General features: G+C 43.1%; 1 protein-coding gene across 2 annotated transcripts in view; it reads right to left on the minus strand.

Annotated features, from left to right (window-relative positions):
* The window catches only part of slc39a13 (solute carrier family 39 member 13), a 73,272-nt gene extending 63,486 nt beyond the window's left edge, over window positions 1-9,786 (minus strand). The window contains exon 1 of one of the 2 annotated variants that reach the window (XM_063062261.1): window positions 9,654-9,786. The gene's annotated coding sequence lies outside the window, so the exon portion shown is untranslated. The remainder of the gene's footprint in view (window positions 1-9,653) is intronic. The other variant, XM_063062260.1, reaches the window with a different exon arrangement.
* Window positions 9,787-13,591: the final 3,805 nt, after the last annotated feature.

Here is a 13,591-nt window from a genome sequence, read left to right on the forward strand (position 1 = left end):
CTTCATTCACCACGATCAAAACGTTTAATTATGTCTAGTTTTACGCTAAGTGTAACACCCTTACGAGCTCTTTTAAGCTTTTCCAATACCTCAGAACTCATCTTGCAAACAGCTGCTCACATTGGTTGTCGACTTCAGAAGGAGTAGCAGACCGCACAACAGTGAAAACACCTTCTGTTAGCGAAAACAGGGAACTAATGTAGGTCTTTCGTAACAGTAAGGTTTTGTAAAGCGAACGTTCGAAAAGCGGGAGACACCTATATGTAAGTTTGCTGATGACACAATAATTGTGGGCCGTATCTCGGGTAATGATGAGTTTGAGTACAGAGAGGAAATTAAGAACCTGGTGGCATGGTGCGAAGACAATAACTTATCTCTCAACGTCAGCAAGACGAAGGAATTGGTTGTCGACTTCAGAAGGAGTAGCGGACCGCACAACCCAATTTACATCGGTGGTGCGCAAGTGGAACAGGTCAAAAGCTTTAAGTTCCTCGGGGTCAATATCACAAATGACCTGACTTGGTCCAACCAAGCAGAGTTCACTGCCAAGAAGGCCCACCAGCGCCTTTACTTCCTGAGAAAACTAAAGAAATTTGGCCTGTCCCCTAAAACCCTCACTAATTTTTATAGCTGCACCGTAGAAAGCATTCTTCTAGGGTGCATCACAACCTGGTATGGAAGTTATCCTGTCCAAGACCGAAAGAAGCTGCAGAAGATCGTGAACACAGCGCAGCACATCACACAAACCAATCTTCCATCTGTGGACTCACTTTACACCGCACGCTGTCGGAGCAGTGCTGACAGGATAATCAAGGACACGACCCACCCAGCCAACAGACTTTTCGTCCCTCTTCCTTCTGGGAGAAGGTTCAGGAGCTTGAAGACTCGTACGGCCAGATTTGGGAACAGCTTCTTTCCAACTGTGATAAGACTGCTGAACAGATCCTGACCCGGATCTGGGCCGTACCCTCCAAATATCCGGACCTGCCTCTCGGTTTTTTTTTTGCACTACCATATTTTCTATTTTCTGTTTGTGATTTATAATTTAAGTTTTTAATATTTACTAATTTTAACTATTTTTAATATTTAATATTTGTAATCCAGGAAGTGGGAAGCGCAGAATCAAATATTGCTGTGATGATTGTATGTTCTAGTACCAATTGTTTGGCGACAATAAAGTATAAAGTATAAATCAGATCAGGAGCGTTCGGAATTAACCAGAGACCTCTGTACAAACACCAATCTGTTTCATTCACTCCTTTCTACCCTCATGGTCAGATAAAACCTACCATGCTTGGAGGGAGAAGGGTCTAGTTTCTATTGAAGACCTGTACATAGAAGCACGGTTTGCAACATTTAGTCTGCTGAAAGAGAAATTTGAGCTGCCTCATTCGCACTTTTTTCGTTACTTACAAATTAGACGCTACATTCAATCTAAGATTTGTAATTTTGAAATCCTTCCAGGGAAGCATATATTTTTTGATATTTTAAAGAACCCCCCCCCCCCCGACTCCAAGCATCTCATTTCTAAGTTTGTACGTTTGTTTGATGATTGCACTGCAGCGTCTACTGTGAAGATTAGAGACACCTGGAGAGAGGAGTTGGGCATTGAATTATCTGAAGCTGCCTGGGACAAGAGTTTGTCTATGATACAGGCTTGCTCTGTTAACAGCAGGCACCAACTGATCGAGTTTAAAGTTGTTCATCGTCTCCACTACACTAAACTTAGATTGCACAGTATTTACCGTTCTGTCTCGCCAATGGATGCCAAGGGACGGAGGCCACATTGTCACACACCTTTTGGTTTTGCCCATTACTGACTGGATTTTGGTCCAAAATATTCGACTGATATTCGAAGGCCTATAAAAGATCCTTCCCCTTGGAAGCTGGTCTCGCCATCTTTGGCTGTTTGTAATCTACCATTTGTTTCCCTACAGCTATACAACAATCTCTGATGCTAGGGATGATTGTTGCTAAAAGACTTACCTTGAGGGAATGGAAGTCACCCTCTCCCCCTTCCCTTAGGAGATGGATGGCTGATATGATCTTAGTCATACAGATGGAGAAACTTAGGTTCTTGAGAACCAATTCAATTAAAAATTTTTTGGCTATCTGGGATCCATTTCCTGCTGACCTGAACGAGGCCGGGGGCGGATGAACAATTTCCCCCCAGCTGATTTCTCATGGCCCTCATTTGAGGTTTAATGTTTAGTATTTTTGAGCACTTTGTACAATAGGCATCCCTCTAATGTCATGTCCCTTTTTTTTTTGCTTATTTCGTTTTTACACGTGTTCTTGTTGATTTCATTTTTTTTTGGAAAATTTTGAAAAAAGTACTTTTAAAAAAAAAAGCATGTTAAAGTTTCCTTTTTGTTTAATTCTCCCTCTCTTATCATTTAAATGGCTGTAGTGTGTTTTTGTCCCAGATGTTGGAGAACTGGGAGATCCCAGGCTGAGTATCACATCATTAAGGATGCAAAATCAGAAAGGATAGCAAGGTGTTGTATCTAAATGTGCATAATATAAGAAATAAGGTGGATGATCTTGTTGCAATATTACAGATTGCCAGGTATGATGTGGCCATCACTGAATCATGGCTGAAGGATGACTGTAGTTGGGAGCTGAATGTCCAAGGTTACAAGTTGTATTGGAGGGATAGGAAGGTAGGCAGACAGAGGGGGTAAAGAATGGCATCAAATCAGTAGAAAGATGTGACATAGGATCAGAAGATGCTGAATCCTTGTGGGTTGTGTTAAGAAACTGCCAGGGTAAAAGGACGTTGATGGCAGTTATCTACAGGCCTCCCAACAATGGGTGGGAGGTGGACCACAGGTTACAACAGGAAATAGAAAAGGTGAGTCAAAAGGGCAATGTTATGGTAGTCATGGGAGATTTTAACATGCAGGTCGATTGGGAAAATCAGGTTGGTAACAAGACAGTGAGTTTGTCGAATGCCCAAGAGATGGCTTTTTGGAGCAGTTTGTCGTTGAGCCTACCAGGGCAGGGGTCCCCAACCTTTTTTGCACCGCGGGCCGGTTTACGGGCCGGCTTAATACCGACAATATTCTTGCAGAACGGCTGACCCGGTGGGGGGGGGGACTGCTGTTCAAGTAGGGTTAAATTCACCTCAACATGTCTTTTACAGTTAGGGTTACCAACTTTCTCACTTCCAAATAAGGAACAAAATTAGCAGTCAAATCCCGGGATGCTTGCGTTTACCCCAGGAAAGACTACGATGACCATGAAGCCTTACGCGGGCACCTGTGTACACATGCACGTACGTGCCGATTTTTTTCCACAAATTGGTTTTGGCTTAATCTTTCCGACTGTACTGTACATACATTATTTCTACTTTATATAGGCTGTGTGTTTATCATATTATTCCTGCTTTTACTATATATTAGTGTTATTTTCGGCTTTATGTGTTATTTGGTATTATTTGGTAGGTTATTTTTTGGGTCTGGGAACGCTCAAAAATTTTTCCCATATAAATTAAGTAATTGCTTCTTCACTTTATGCCATTTCGGCACAAAAGGTTTTATAGGAACGCTCTACCTTAGCAGAGGAAATATGGAACAAGGGCAGCCCCGTATGGGACAAACCAATTTAGCCCAATATATGGGATGCCCAGCAAATACGGGACAGTTGGCAATCCTATGTTCAAGTTCAACAGTGCGTGACAGGGAATGAGGAAAGGTGCAGCTGACTCATATCATTTCCTCGCGGCCCGGTAGCACATGCTTTGCAGCCTGGTACCAGTCCGCGGCCTGGTGGTTGGGGACCACTGTACTAGGGGATCAGCTATACTGGATTGGGTGTTATGTAATGAACCAGAAGCATTAGGGAGCTTAAGGTAAAAGGGGTCTTCAAGGTGATCACAGTATGATTGTGTACAACTTGAATTTTGATAGGGAGAAAGTAAAGTCTGATGTAGCAGTATTTCAGTGGAGTAAGGGAAATTGCAGTGGTATGAGAGAGGAGTCGGCCAAAGTAAATTGGAAAGAGCAGCTGGCAGGGATGTCAGCAGAGCAGCAATGGCATGCGTTTCTGGGGGGAAAAAACGAGGAAGGTGCAGGACATGTGCATTCCAAAAATGAAGAAATACTCAAATGGTAAAATAGTACAACCAGGGCTGACAAGAGAAGTCAAAGATATTGTAAAAGCAAACAAAGGGCATACAACAAAGCAAACATTAGTGGGAAGGTAGAGGATTGGCAAGTTTTTAAAAACCTACAGAGAGCAACTAAAAAAATCATTAGAAGGGAAAAGATGAACTATGAAAGCAAGCTAGCAAATAATATCAAAGTATGTTAAAAATAAAAGAGAAATAAGACTGGATATAGGTCCTCTAGAAAATGAGGCAGGAGAAATAGTAATGGGGGATAAGGAGATGGCAGATAAACTAAATAAGTATGTTGTATCAGTCTTCACTGTGGAAGACACTAGCAGTATGCCTGATGTAGTGTGCAAAGAAAAAGAAATGAGTGCTGTTACTGTTACAAGAGAGAAGGTGCTCAAAAAGCTTAAAGACCTAGAGGTACACAAGTTACCCGGACCAGAAGAACTGCACCCTAGGGTTCTGAAAAAAGAGGTAGCGTTAGAGATTGTGGTGGCATTAGAAATAATCTTTCTAAAATCATTGGACTCTGGCATGGTGCCAGAGGACTGGAAAATTGCAAATGTTATCTACTCTTTAAAGAAAGGAGGAAGGCAGCAGAAAGGAAATTTCGACCAGTTGGCCTGACCCCAGTGGTTGGGAAGATGTTAAGAGTTAATTGTTAAGGATGAGGTGATGGAGTACTTGGTGACACAGGACAAGATAGTATGAAGTCAGCGTGGTTTCCTTCAGGGAAAATCCCGCCTGTTCGAATTCTTTGAGCAGATTACAAGTAGGATAGATAAAGGGGATGCAGTGGATGTTGTATATTTGGACTTTAAGAAGGCCTTTGACTAGTTACCACAGCCTTGTCACAAAATGCTGATATTTGTGCAACAACAAAGAGCCTAAGAATAGGAGGCCACCTTTAACCTGAACCGTGCCTACTGCAGCACCTTCAACTATCTTTAGTTAAGTGTCAAGCACATCATCCATGTAAGCCCAACCTTAAGTTCCTATTCTGCCAATTATACTTACCCTGGGCTATCAACTAACAGTAAAGAACACCAAATTCATCAAATCTCAGGGCCTCAACACCACAGCTCTAGTGAGCAGGTTGTGTTACACAGCCTTCAAATATTTCTAATACACCTACAATATGGGCAGCTACCTGATTATGTTTAAAGCTGTCCAGTAAAGCCAATACAATTAGCAAAAAAAAATCAATCTTTCAGTTCACCCTCAGTTATCAGTGATAGAAGGTGCACTTACCAATAATTTGCTCATCGAGATGAATTTCACAAATACCATTCAGATCTAGATCTTACTAAAGCTTAGTCAAACCTGAACAAAAATAGTGATTTTCAGAGATGAAAGTGCATGCAGCACCTGATCAAATGTGACATTAGGAACCTCAAAATCCTGTCAAAAGGAATTAAGATCCTGTCTCTCTTTCCAGGATACATCCACGCTCAGGTGTCCCCAGAGAAGCATGCAGTATATACTGGTACAATAAGGGATTTCTGTAAATGGTAGGCTCTAAGGGACTCAAGTGTGTTGTAGATAACAACAATGGTATTTTAACTTGAAACTGTAAATGGTGTTTTATGAAGCTTTGAATGTTGCATATAGGTTTTTGTTGTGACATTGTAGCCATGGAATAAACTTGGTATATGTAAAAAAAATGAAAACCCTCCAATTAACAGCACAGTGATATAGCTGGGAGAGCTGCTTGCTGCCTCATGTCCAGCAGCCCAAGTTCATTCCTGACTTCTGGTTCTGTCTGCATGGAGTTTACACTTTCTCCCTCTGACCACAAGCAGGGCAACAAGCAACACAGCCTCCTCTGCTGCCAAGTTGAAGCCAGACACAGGAAAGAGGAGCAGCACCTCATAACCCAACTAGGTAGTCTTCAACCTGATGAACGTAGATTTTGCCAAGTGTCATAACCACTCCCTTCCCCACCAGTCCCATCACTTCTCCTTCCATTCCCCCCCCCCCGGCCCAACTTTCTTCATTGAGCCATCATTCACACATTCCTCCTGCTGGTTCCCCTCCAAATTCAGCCCTTCACCACATTTCTACCAAGGCTTCTACCAAGTGCACTCTCAAATTAAGGACATCAACTAATCAGGACTTCTCTAACAACACCTCCCAAGCCTGCAACCTTCAACTGCTAGGAGCAGTTCTCACACTAAACCAGCCTTGGAACTGTATCACTGCTCTTTCATTAGCAGGTCTAAATACTGAAACTCCCCAAGCAATCTGCAATAATCAAACACAGCTACTTACTGACACCAAGATAAATTAATGTTGAGCAACAAATATCAGAACCACAAAATGCTAGAAATGCTGTATCCAAAATAAAATCAAAACTGAGGAAAGAAAGGAAGATGCATGAAGGCTGTGACAGATTAAGAAAGGAATGCAATGTTCCAGACAATATCTTGCCTGACTTTCTCAAATTTTAAACAAATGATTTGCATGTTTCTGTTTTAATCTTTCATTGCATAAATCACATAGCCATTAACAATTAAAATAAAGGATGTTAGTTTAGCATTATAAACAGGCAATAGAAGCAAGAACAAAATTCACGGGAGATAAACCACAACACAATGCTCATTTCCACTATTTTATGTGATCCAACATGCCCGTCACTGGATTCAACCACTTTCACAGCCTACCCCAAAATTAATTTAATATTCTGCAAAAACCCTGCCAATATGAATAATATAAAAATTAATTGCTGAAAACACTCAGCTGGTGAGACAGCATCTATAGGAAGAGAAAGAGTTAATGTTTTGGGCTTGTGACCCTTCATCGGGACTGGGAAGGAGAAATACAAGTCACTGTAGGCGAGAATGAAAGATACCCTTCAGCTTATCTGCAACATTCACTTATTTCTCTCACAGTCTTGATGAAGGGTTCTGAGTCTGAATCAACCGTTTCTCTTTCCTTCGATGCTGCCAGATCTGCTGAATGTTTCTAGACTATTTTCAGATTTCCAGCACTTTTTTAAAAAATGTTCATTTCCCAACATTAGTTCTGATTTACTTTCAGTCATGCCATTGCCCCGGCCTTGAAATCAAAAGAATGCATGAAATTCAAATGTGGATTTGAGTTTATGAAAAGCCACAAAGCTGTGAGCAACCATGCATAAGAAGAAAAAGAGCCAGAATATATAGTCAATACATTCTCTAGTCATTTTAAATTCCTCTGCAAATCGGTTTCAACTACATCTGAATTATTGCATGATCAATAGATTTGTCTACAGAAAGCTGGACTTTACAAGTATTTCAGAATTACTGAATCACATGCCCACATTCCTAGAAAAATTTCAACTATATCTGTATGTTGTTGTTTCTAACAGACCATAAAGAACATTATTCTTGGCAATACACAAATGCAAATTGTGACCAAACAAAATAAATATTTGAATAATTATTGCTAGGAAGAAACAAATTGAAACAGCAAATCTAGACATCACCACCTTTTAAATGAGGTAAACAGTTACCGTGCGTCTCAAAATTATCTGCTATTTCTCAGTGCTTCTACAAACTTACAACACATACTTTATTATATTGGAGTTTGTCGTGTCCTTTGCCAGCTTATGCTTTGTATTACTATAAAATCCTGTTCTATCTTGCAAAAGCTTGGCGATCTACTCCCCTTTCAAACGTGTGCTGACAATGAAAATATATGCAAACAGCTGCAGCTATATTTTCTACCGTGTTTCTCTTTTGCCGTGCCTCAAGCACAGTTAGAAATCAAAGCAAGAGATAATTGGCATGGATGCAGATGATAGGCAATCCCCCCATGCCATGTCCCTGCACCTACATTTTATTTAAAGACAAATAAACCTGCAAATCTTCTTAAATGAAAATTCCCACTTTGACCACCCACCCAAATCCATCAATGAGCTGACAAATCCTCTGATGAGCTGACTTTAGCCACAAAAATACTTTACCAGCCATCTATATGCTTGGAATGTCCTCGCCACATTCAGGAATCTCCTTAAATACTACTAAATCATTAAATATTTTGTCTTGCTCCACTAAATACTTTGAGACATCCAGAAGCTTGAGATACAATGGATGCAAAGGTGATCTACAAAAGCAGGTCAATACGTTGGTGGAAGAGGTGCAGCCTAATGCGGGTGTGGTTGTTACTCTGTGTCCTGCTCTCCAGACCTTGACATGAGCCACCCACAAGGCAGAAAAGTGTCATGACAAAGCAGAACAGCAGATCCCTCCTTCCTACCATTAATGATAAGGCCATGAAGGAGGCAATCACCTTTCTCCTCCCATGAGACACTAAAATAGGAGACACTCTGCTCCATCCACCCATGTGTTGGATGAGACTTGAGGCTGGTGAAAGGGAAGAATTTGCCTCATCCATCCATGGGGTTGGTGAGTGGGAGATCCACCCACATGCCACAGACCTGATGAAATAAAAGATTTCCTCTCCACCGCACAATCATGCACACACTTGCTTTCAGGGACTATCGAGGCAAGAGACATCATCTTCCTGGTATATGGGATTGAAAGACCCTCATTCCTTCCACATGGCCTCCTGTACTGAGGCCATGAGGCCACACTCAGGTCGGAGGAGCTACACAACTTGATGGATTGAACAACAATTTCTTGAACTTCTGCTAGCGCCCCCACCCACCACCATTCCCAATTCCCTTTCTCACCTTATCTCCTTACCTGCCCATCACCTCCCTCTGTTTATCCCCCTTTCCTCCCATGGGGGAGGGGGGCAGGGGTGGTGATATAATATTCAAGGATAGGGCTTGAGTGGGGGTGATGGCTTGTCCACGATAGTGTGGAGTGGGGGTAATACCTTGCCCGGGGGGGGGAAAGAGATGGGGGCTATGCCTTGGATGGGGTGGAGGTAATACCTTGCACAGAGATTTGGGGGTGGGAGTAAAAGGTTGCCCAAGATTTTGAGGGGGGGGTTGGGGACAATACCTTGTCCATGATAGCGTGGGGTGGAGGTAATACCTTGCACAGAGATTCGGGGGACGGGAGGGGCAAAAGGTTGCCCAGAGATTCAGATGGTGGGGTGCAATGCCTTGTCCTTGATAGTGTGTGGGGTGGGGGCAAAAGGTTGCCCAGAGATTCAGGGGTGGGGTGATACAATACCCAGGGTGAGGGAGTGGGTGGGGGTGATGGTGTGGAGTGGGGTAATTGTCCAAAGATTCGAGGGTGGGGGTGTAGAATCCTATGCGCAGATTTAGTAGGAAATGGACTCCCTCGCCAGGGTCAGCTGGGATGGAGGGAATCCCGAACACAAGCCCTCTTCTCCAGGCGCTGATGAGCTTTGAGCCTCTCTCCTAGTGGGCTGCAGAGGAAGCCTAGCCACTTACCAACCAGTCACAGCCTTTAAACGGGTGAGGGTCGGGAAGCACCGATCAACTTTTAGGCAAGTTAGTGAGTAGGTGGCAGGACAGAAGAAGGTAAGGCGGGCTACTCCGTGTGTGTCGGTCGATAATGGAAGCAAAAATATCCCCCTCAGGAACCCAGCTCGCCTTCACCCTTCCCCGAGTACTCACCTCCGGCGACAGCGGACAGGAACAGCCACCACTGCGGCCTCCTCCCTTACCCCCACACCCACTCCTGCTTCAGCCGCCGCCACGTAAGCCAGCACGAAATGCGGGACTCGAGCGCCGGCCGGCCGAGCCCGCGCATGCGGACGCGAGCTTACTCTCGCACGCGCACGTGACCATTTTCCCAATGCGCGGTCTCCAACCGTAACCGCGCGTTCCTGACCGGAGGTCAGTGAACGGAAATCGGCTGGATGTTCCTTTCGCCACCGACGCCGTTAGAAGGTCTGAGCATTTCTGAACACGACAGTTCTTGTACTGGCTGTGTGTTTCCCTTGATTTCCGAATATGGATCTTAACAGCATCTGCTGAACGCGCCTCAATCTCAATAGGTCTTCAGCTGCAGGAGAAAGAGTTCCTCTGGTCCCTTCACCAGAGTCATGGTCATCCCAATTTTGGTGTTGGAGCAAAGTGTGCAAACAGTACTGGCACACGTGCACTTCTCGACACAGCTCCAAGTTGCTCTTTGACTTCCCTACATGTTCCCTTGGGTGGCAGGTTGGAGATAAATGTGTAACAAATGAAAAGCACTCCTTCTGTCTGCTAGCCTCAGGTCACCCTTAGCCAATGTGTTACACCTGCATCAGAATCATGTGAAGCCATATGAGCAGCTGGTGCATATCAAGGCCTGTCATGTTCCTGCACATTGAGATGTTGAGGGGAATGAACGGGTTGATTGTTTGGCCAAAAAAGCTGTTAAAAGTTCATCTGTGGATATAGAACTTTGACTCAGCAAACCAGAAGCTAAGGGATTGGTAGAGCTAAGAATTAGGGGATTATGGTAAGATCTGTGGGATAATGGACATTAGGGGAGACCCCTTTATAGAATACATAAAGCTGTTGGATTGATGGGAGAAGGTAAGACAAGAAAAGAAGGAATAGTATTGACTTGACTTAGAATTGGGCATACTATGCTTAATTATTCCTTGTATCTTGTTGGAAAACATCACTGGGATGTGTAGGTGTTATCTTCATTATGAAACAGCCGAACACATTCTTTTACAATGTGAAGCATACAAGGTTGAAAGAAAGCAAATGCAGGCTGCACTACTAGCTTTGGGGGTTGACAGTTTTCATTTAAAAACTTTACTAAGTTATGGAAGTGACTAAGTCACAATATTGCCTTTCATTATTTAAAATCTATAGGGCTTTTGGGGTAATTTAGTTTTCAGTTAATAAAGAACTAGTAGGGGTTTTTATTTCCCAACTCTGTACACCTCACTCCAGTCCAGCTGGTGGCAGTAATTCACCTTTAAGTTTGACTGCCAATCGCCATTAAAAGTCAGAAGAAGAATAAGTAGTGCTATGCAACCACTGACACTAGGCAGACAATCTCTGAAGGGTTTTGATAATGGCTGGGGTCACCCATCTTGTAAAGTCACTGCCCAGAAGAAGGCAATGGCAAACACATCTGCAGAAAAAATTGCCAAGAACCTACATGGTACATAATGATGATGATGATGGCTTGTTCCCTAAAACATCAAAGGGATAGACCTTCCACTCAAAAACCCCCGTACCAACCTACCCCTGGCCGAGAACATTACCTCCACCTTCCGATTTAAGATGGCGCTGTGGAAGTTCAGTGACTACTTGCTGGTGTACAACAAAACAAAAAAAGCAACTGAAGATTTTTCTGGTAAATAATCGCAATCAGTGGCGTGTGGCTTCCCTGACAAAGTTGTGCTGAATTGCCTGTACAACCTGGCATTGATATGGTGTGGGATCTCAAAGAGGAAGGACAATTGTAGCACATCAGGGCTGAAATTGCTGGAGTGGATTTGGAGGTAATTTGATGTGGCAGAGCTGAAGCAGGGCGAAGTTGAAGAAAGATCGGAAGTTTGATTGATTTAAGAGCCAAGCTGAATCGGAAAGGTCGGTGTTACATACCTCAGGGAGATCTTGTGACTTTCTTGTGAGAATGATGTAATGGTCTTTTGGAGGTCACCTGATGTAGTTTTCCTGCTGATGTAAGGTCACATGATGACATGTTCACCACACGTATAAAAGGGAAGACCCCTGGTGGCGCAGTTAGTTTTTCAGTTAGAACGTCAATGAGATACTCCGCTCCGTTGCTTATTTGTATTATGATGCAGTTTTGATTTTAAACGGAGTTTTATGTTCTAATATAAGGTACAGAAGTCTGAGCTGGCAGTTTGATCAATCGCTGCCAGGTTTGTTAATGTATCTTTTCAGTAACATTGGAGAGTGAAGACGGGACCTTGAAGGAGACGTTCGACGGGTTTGGAAAGGATCGACCAATATTGAATTCGTTCAGGAAAGTGATCTGCATGATATAGCCTCTGCTAAAAAGGAAGCAGAAAAGGCTGTGCAGGATCTATTCTACGGAGGAGGAAGGTCAGTGCCTTTAAAACCATTTTATTTCCGTTGTCATGAATCCTGTGGACAAGGTAGGATCCAACTGGGAGTGGCAGTGACGTTGTGTCTTTGAGGAATTCGTTACTTCATGAAAGTCTCTCCTAATTGACTATATAAATCTCTTGGACTTTAAAATTTACCATTCGAAGAACTGTGTTTGAATTTATCGCTTTAAGAACTGGTTTCACATTTATCGCTTTAAGAACTAGTACTGAGTAACGGTTTACTGAATGGCTGCATAGCTGTTTCCTTCTGGTTAGGGTTTTCGGTTTTTTTCATTGTTTATCAGGGTTTAATAAATGTTTGTTTGTTTATAAATCCTGACTCGATATATTCATTGTTGCTGATCACGTGACAGTCGGGTACTGGCTGAAATGAAGCGACAGAGCCCGAGGGTGTATCAAAGTGGCAGAGAGTGAGGACCAACCTGAGGTTTGGACAATTTAAGTGCTGGGCCAGATTGAAATGATCAGGATGTCAGGGTCGGAGGTGAGGGACAGTCTTGTTCAGCTCCCTGCACCACATGGTTTGCTCATTTCTGTGCTGGACTGGGGGCTGTGGCCTGTAACTAATGGACTTCTGGATCGGCTGCAGTGATGTCTGGGTTTTGTGGGGTTTCCTCATCTCTGTGCTGGACTGAGACTGTGGCCTGCTCCAGTGGACTTCTGGATCAGCTGCGGTGGTGCCTGGCTTTGTGAACTTCATTTCTGAATATTGTTGCATGATTTGTCTTATTCTCTCTCTGCACACTGGGTGTTTGATGCTCTTTTTAAAAAATGGGTTCTATTGGGTTTCTTTGTTTCGTGGCTGCCTGTAAGGAGATGAATCTCAAGGTTGATCAGAATCAGAATTAGAATTGGGTTTAATATCACTGGCATATGTTGTGAAAGTATACATACTTTTGTAATAAATACCCTTTGAACCTTGAACTTCCATAAGACCAGGAAAATGCAGACCATTTATATCTCTCAGGAACCATCTGTTAGCAATAGCTGTATGTTTTTGTGACATGAACTACCTGCAAGAGAAGGACACAGACGGTATTGGAGAATTAGCACCAAATGCTGTCTCCACAGAATCTACTAAAACCTCAGGCAGAAGGAGTGAACCAGCTACGGCATACTCTTCCCAGCATCTGAGGCTCAGATTTTAAATATTTGACTTCAGTGGTAGGACACATTTCCATGCCTGACACCAGACTTTCAAATAGGCACTCTACCTCAAGCTAATCAAGAAAACCAGAAATCCCTCAATGCATAGAAGAAATATTTTGACATGTTGTCAAAGCCACCATAAAAAAGTGTAACATCCTCACTGGCTCATGGGAATCCCTTGTCTGTGACTACTTGGTGTGGAAAAGAAGCCTTCAGGATAGCATTTAGAAACTGAGTCCATTCATTGCAAGAGCATTGTCTTTTCAACTACCAACTCTCCTGCCCCATCAAACCTTTTTCTTGTTTCATTAGTGATGAGTCTGTGGAACCAACAGAACTGCAGTTAAAGCAAGTCAT

Source organism: Mobula hypostoma, chromosome 11 (assembly GCF_963921235.1).
Source record: "Mobula hypostoma chromosome 11, sMobHyp1.1, whole genome shotgun sequence".
Lineage (NCBI taxonomy): Eukaryota > Metazoa > Chordata > Chondrichthyes > Myliobatiformes > Myliobatidae > Mobula > Mobula hypostoma.